This window comes from Suricata suricatta, chromosome 8 (genome assembly GCF_006229205.1).
Source record: "Suricata suricatta isolate VVHF042 chromosome 8, meerkat_22Aug2017_6uvM2_HiC, whole genome shotgun sequence".
Lineage (NCBI taxonomy): Eukaryota > Metazoa > Chordata > Mammalia > Carnivora > Herpestidae > Suricata > Suricata suricatta.
Window position 1 is genome coordinate 92,398,984 of NC_043707.1, and position 7,339 is coordinate 92,406,322.

At 44.2% G+C, this 7,339-nt stretch overlaps 1 pseudogene; it reads right to left on the minus strand.

Annotated features, from left to right (window-relative positions):
- Positions 1-3,298: 3,298 nt before the first annotated feature.
- The window catches only part of LOC115297667, a 7,351-nt pseudogene continuing 3,310 nt past the window's right edge, over positions 3,299-7,339 (minus strand).

Genomic DNA, 7,339 nt, shown 5'->3' on the forward strand with positions numbered 1-7,339 from the left:
TCTTGCAATAAATAAATAAACTTTAAAAAATTGTTTTTTTTAAACTTCAAAGAACAAGTAATTTCAACTTTTATCTTCTGAGCCAGTTTCCTGAAATAGTTAATATATGTTGATGAAGACAGTGGAATGGGAACATCATATTAATGCAGATAGTGGCTGTGCGGGTATAGAAGGTTTCAACTCTCGGGAGTCAGGTGGCCCAACTGAGGGAGGAGAGAGCCAGGGAGGTTCAGAGCTGATGTGCCCAGACACCTATCACTTTCTCATCAGGATGCTATAAAATAATTCTGCGACAGGAAACTCCCGTCCGTCATAACACAACAATGCCATTTGTTCTCCTGGCATTGACTTTTAGTCATAGGTCCTATGAGAAGCCATTTCGTCTTTCTCTTCTACCTTCCCCCTCCCTCCAATGCTGGTTTAGCCTTGACTCAATCATTAGGCTGAATCACAAGTGCTGAAAAGCTTCTGGCCCAGAGCCTGCCATGGTTTGTGTGAGCATTTGCCAGTGGGAAAGTCACATATGACTGCACTGTTGACCTTTTCCAGGCCCCTCCTGGTGTATGTGCAGTCCGGAAGCAGGAGGCCTGCCCTGCAGCTTCCAAAGTGATTATCCTGTTGCAGACATCAGGCAAAATGAGCAAGCCCAGCAGGGGTGAACGTGATGCGTGATAGAAAGGTCAAGCAATGCGGGGAGCACACAGCTCTCTGCTGGGGAGACACAGACACATCTGGCCCAGACAAGAAGACCTAATCTAATTTCCAAACAGGAAGAACACATTCCCTGGGATGGAACACCAGGGCTGATTTGCCTAGAAGCTATTTGGGCGTAGGAGATGAGGGATGACTAACATTTACTGAGGGCCCATAAGGCAGTCTTTACACAGCATTTCATGGAAAAGCTTAGCATAGCCAATCTTTGTAAATAGAATAGTATTTAAGATTTTTTAAATGTTTATTTATATTTAAGAGAGAATGTGAGTAGGGGAGGGGCAGAGAGAGAGGGACACAGAATGTGAAGCAGGCTCCAGGTTCTGAGCTGTCAGCACAGAGCCTGACATGGGGCTCAAACTCAGAAGCCGGAAGATTATGACCTGAGCTGAAGTCCGACACTTAACCTGAGCAACCCAGGTGCCCCAATGTTCATTTATTTTTGAAAGAAAGAAAAAGAGAATTGGGGAGAGGCAGAGAGTGGGGAATGACACAGAATCCAAAGCAGGCTCCAGGTTCTGAGCTGTCAGCAGAGAGCCTGACCCAAGCCTTGAACCCATGAACCGCGAGACCATGACCTGAGCCAAAGTTGGCACTCAATTGCCCCTCTAAATAGTATTTTTAATACCCTAGGAAAGAACTATGTTTACAGGAAATCTGTAGCAAACTTTCTCTCTGAATTGAAGGAAACATTCCCTGTTTTGTTTGTTTTAAATTCAGTTGACCCCTCTTTGACATTATCCAAATGAAGGTACCAGTTGGCAATTTCTCCTGGATGTGTGCTACCCCACTAGGTGAAATGGAGCTGACCTCCTCTAGCTTCAGCCACATCAGCAATCCTCTCATCTCATTTGTTAATTGTGAATAAAACAAAAAGATCTAAAAGACTGAAGAGTCCATTTCTTCTGGAACCTACATCCCATCAAGTGCTGCTCCGTAATACATATTTACTCACTTAGAATTGAGAATGAGGGGTTACTTTGAGATATATATCTATATATATAGATATATATTTTCCCCTCAGTTGGTAGAGCATGTGACTCTTGATCTTTGGGTCATGAGTTCAAGACCCACATTGGGCATACAGTTTCCTTTCAAAAAAATGTAGAATTGGGAATGCAGGAAGCCTTCTTTCCTTCCTCCATTCAGTGCAGCTCTGTCCCCTCCTTTTAGGACTCTACTCTCCCTGGTTCTCCTCCTTCAGACCTCCATCTCAGGCCCCTTTTTGCTTTGTTTTTGTTTAAAACGGAAAGTTTAGTTTCTCAGTATACTAAATAGGATGCAAGGATTGTCATGACAAATGTACAGAAATACGCAGATCAAGATACAACTGTAATTAAGTTAAATGAAGGGAAATATATTAAAATGTTATGATAACATATTCCCAAGAGTTTTTTTCTTCAGTTAATTTAACTATACATTTCAGTAAAATAAAAGGTAATGGATTAAGTGGAAGTTAGCTTGTGAATTTTTCTTAAAAATAAAACTCCAACTCTATCAGTCCATGCCAGTTAAACACTATAACTAGAATTTCCAGGGGTGCCTGGGTGGCTCAGTCGGTTAAGCGACAACTTTGGCTCAGGTCATGATCTCGTGGTTCGTGGGATTGGGCCCCGGGTCAGGCTCTGTGCTGACCGATTAGAACCTGAAGACTGCTTTGGATTCTGTGTCTCCTTCTCTCTTTCCCCTTCCCCTGCTCACTCTCTCTCAAAAATAAATAAACATTAAAAAAAAAAGTAAAATTTCCAAATAAATACAAAAGGAGATGATGGAGTAATTTACCTTTTTTGCTTGAACAATCCAGAGAAAAATGGTTACCACAACTACAGCAGGCAAACCGTTAAGACTGACCAATCTAGAACACAGTGTTGTACAAAATTTCAGTCTCAAATTCTGCTAAATGCTCATGATTAGTATGGCACATTGTGATCCATGATATGGTTTAATGCCCAAACAGACTCCAATTTGTTACAGAAGCACATAGATATTACTGTTGCTTTGTTTTTAAATATACATTTTATTTTATTTTTTTATTAAAAAAATTTTTTTTAATGTTTTATTTATTTTTGATACAGAGCATGAGAGGGGGAGGGGCAGAGAGAGAAGGAGACACAGAACCGGAAGCAGGCTCCAGGCTCTGAGCTAGCTGTCAGCACAGAGCCTGACACGCGGCCCAAATCCTTGAACGTGAGATCTGACCTGAGCCGAAGCCGGAGGCTTAACCGACTGAGCCACCCAAGCGCCCCTATACATATATTTTAAAAACCAGGTATACTTCCACATACAAACGCAGGTTTTTCCCAGGAGGAATTTACAGGCAGTAGTCTGGGGTGCAGCATGAATTCTCCACCATGAGGTGCTGGGTCAAACTGAAGGAAGGAGTATTTTTTATCCTTTTTATTTTGTTTTATTTTATTTATTTTTTGAAATGTTTACTTATTTTTGAAAGAGAGAGAGTGAGCTCATGAGCGAGGGAGGGGTAGAAAGAGAGGGGGACAGAAGTGGGCTCTGCGCTGATAGCAGCAAGCCTGATATGGGGCTTGAACTCATGAACTGTGAGATCATGACCTGAGCAGAAGTCAGACGCTCAACTGAATGAACCATCCAAGCACTGGAGGAGGGAGTATTTTAAAGTGTCATCTAATTCCATGAGAGCAGTCTGGTTTGCACAATGATAACAGTAATTGGGTGCACTAAAAATGGTAACCATGTTCTAATCATGACATCAATTGCATCCCTCCATTACAAGCTAGTAAGCTCGAGAAGCCAGTGTGAGACCATTCCCATGGTCAAATGTTTCAGAAATGTCTTGTCCACATGTGTAGCCAGACCACATGGTGAAATACCCCACCTACCACGATCATCTGGATTTGACCCACTACACATCACACCCTGGGCCCTCATGTCGAACTTCCTGCAAAGGACCCAAGGCTCTTACATGATCCAGCACATCTAGGGATGGAGAGAGGCCACTGTAACATATTTCCAAACATTGGCATTTCTAGAACTTTCATAGACATTCACCATAAAAGCCATATATTTGGTAATTCCATAGCTTTCATGGTTTCCTCTCAATATTGTAATGCGTTCTGAGTAATACGCCTTTAAGACCACAAGGAGAGTCATAGTCTACACTGAGTAATAAATAGCCTCTGTCTACACAGCTGCCCATGAATATAGGCAGTTCCTACCTGGTGATTTTCTGTCAGTTCTAAAGAGTTCCATAAGCTCAGGGAATTGACCACGCACATCTCCAGACACAGTAACAGAACAACAAACCTCTTACACATTTCATTCCTTTGTTAAAATTTCCTTAGCCTTTTTGCACAGCATCTATACTTGGTTCTGTTAAGTTGTTGACACTCATGTAGCAACTTGGTGCATGCCTAGCTGTCCATGGCTGCCTGATCCACTTCCCCACCACTTCCTTCCCCCTACCCCTGCCCTGAGTGCCTATCACTGCCACCTGGGGGGGGTGGGAGCTGGTGTGAGAGGAAGGAACCTCTCAGATCTAAGCATTCACCCCACCCACGGCCAGCTAGGGGAGGGACTGGAGAGGCGGGAAGCTAGCCCACCCCTCCACCTCCTGGGAGGGAGTGGGTGAAGGGCATGGGGAGTTCAGGATGAGTTTGGCCCAGGTCTTTTGCTGACCACCAGGTGTCTTCCCACTGCCCCCTCACCCAACCCCCACCAGCCTCTACTCACAGGCTCCTCTTTTTTTTAAGTCCTTTTAAAAGGTTTCATTCTTGGGCCAACACGAACATGAAAAGATGCTCAACATCACTCATCATCAGGGAAATGCAAATCAAAACTACAGTGAGATACCACCTCACACTATCAGAATGGCTAAAATCAGCAATACAAGAAACAAGTATTGGTGAGGATGTGGAGAAAAAGGAACCTTTCTGCACTGTTGGTGGGAATGCAAACTGGTGCAGCTCCGGTGAAAAACAGTATGGAGGTTCCGCAAAACGTTAAAAATAGTTGATCCAGTAATCGTACTACTGAGCATTTACTGAAGAAATTCAAGAACACTAATTCAAAGGGATACATGCACTCCTGTGTTTACTGCAGCATTATCTACAACAGCCAAATTATGAGAGCAGTCCAAGTGTCCATCAATAGATAAATGGATAAAGAAGTTGTGATAAATATATATAATACAGTATTACTGAGCCATAAAAAAAGAATGAAATCTTGCTGTTTGCAATAAATTGGATGGAGCTATTGAATAAAATGTTAAATGAAATCAGTCACAGAAAGACAAATACCCTATGATTTCACTCATCTGTGGAATTTAAGAAATAAAACAAATAAGCAATGGGGGTAAAAGTGAGAGACACAAACCAAGAGATACTCATCACTAACAAACTGATGGTTACTAGAAGGGAGATGGGTGTGGGGATGGGTGAAATAGGCGAAGGGGATTAAGGAGGGCACTTGTGGAGACAAACACTGGGTATTGTATAGAACTGTCAAGTCACTGTACTGTACACCCGAAACTAATATAACACTGTCTGTTACCCACACTGGGATTAAAATTAGAAATTTTAAAAGAAAAAGAAGAAAGTTTAATCCTCAACTCTTCTTTTCTCTTTTCTAGTCAGAACCCTTAGGACTTCTATGATTACTTTCATCCAAATCACTTCCACATCTAACACTTTTTCCTGATCCTCTGGGACTCTATTCATCCCACCTGACTTTGAGTAACGACCATGCTGGAGTGCCTGATGCCCTACCCTACCGACCGTGTCCAACACTCTGGTCCAGGCACCTGCCTGAATTCTTGCTGATCTCATGGTATGCAACTCTAAACAAGGGCTCCCCGCTGCCTAGAGAACTTCTCTAAACTCTAGCCCTGGAGTCAAGATCCGGTGTGGTCTGGCTTCCAAATATCCATCACTACCCTACTTGACATACACTGAAGTAAGAAAATCCCAAAGGGCTGCCTCCAGTGAGTATAGTATCCTGGAAGGTCAGCACACGGGATGTATCACGACCTCAGAGGAAGGTCCCATTACACAGTAACTGCTGGTAACAGAAAAAATACATCAAGAGTCACCCATTCCAAGAAGTTAGAAAAACATTAAATAAACCCAAAGAAATTAAAATAAGAATAGCAATAAAATTAAAATCAGAAATCAATGGGAGGAGCCAAGATGGCGGAGAGGAAGGGAGCTCTGTAAACTTCATCTGTCCCATCGATCGAACTGAGAAGGACATTACTCCCATCTGCAGAGTGGAAGGAGAAAATACGGACTCCAGAAAGAAGACAACCTCAAAGATACCTGAGTGAGTGAGTGCGAACTGGGGAGATTGGAAAACGGGCCAGACCGAGACAGGCAGGGGAGGTGGGAGCCCCAGCCCAACATGGGGCAAGCACACGGAGCCCTGAGACAAAGGAAAGAGACAGAGAGACTGAACACGCTCATAGTACTATCTCTGGGGAAGAGATAAAGAACGTTTAACTGTGCTTGGAGAGAGAAACTCTCACTCCACATAGAACTGCTGGGTAGCACAAATCCCAAACGCAGGTGGCGCAAGGGAAAGAACAGCTTCCAGCCCTGCGCCATCATGGTGGGGAGTCAGCCGCTGCCACCACCAAGGCGCCAGGGGCGCTCACTTCGATCTCAGTTTTGGGAGTGGGAGCACGCACCTTATTTCCACGGCCATCTTGCCCCCAGCATTAGCCACGTGAATCCCGAATCCCGGGCACCAACAGGGAAAAAATAGCCCCCACCCATACGTGATCCCCGCAGAGAGTTGGCGGAGGTGGAGGCCTGGGTGTGTGCTCAGGCTGCAGGAGCTCCCAGCTCATTTCCGGCAGCTCCAGGCACCTTGGGCAACAGCTGCACGAAGCCAAGAGAAACTCATCCTTCCCGCAATGTGACTGCGATTCCGGCTGGGGCTGGGAATCCGCAGTTGTGTCTGTGAGGGAGTCCACTTCACCTCCTGCTCCGCATCTCGCCTAAGGTGGCACGCCCCTCCTCAGGCAGGGGCAGCCGAAAACCCTGCCTGAGCCAAGACAAACTGATCCCTCCCCCTAAGAAGCCAGCCACCAAAGCAAATACATCTCATCTGTGGTAGCATAAAAGTGCGTGGACTAGAACTTTGAAACAAGGCAGGCCTGGAAAATACAACTTGGCTCAACCACCGCACAAGGAGATCCAACTCATTAGAGTGGCCTACAGTGTGTAGTTCCAGCAGAGCTTGGCGGGCCACCATTCTACTCTCTGCAGACACCAAGGCGGAGCCTCTGAGAGCAGTCTCCACGACCTACCACACCAAACCACGCCTATCCACCAGGGGGAGCTGCTGCTTTTTTTTTTTCTTTTTCTTTTTTTCTTCGTTTTCTGTACTTATTTTTTATTATTATTACTTTTACTTAATTTTTTTTAAATTTTTACTCCTTATTTTCCTTTCTCCTTTCTCCCGTTTTTTTGCCTTCTTGCAATCCAGATATATTCTCCTGTATTTCATCTTTACCTCTCCCCTAAACTGGTCATACACTTTTAGACTGTCCACTGTCCTTTGTTCTCTCTGACTCCCTTTATTTTTTTTTCTTCTCTTCTTTTCATCTCATTCCTCTCCATTTTCTTTCTTTTCTTTCCCCCTTTTAATGTGTTTG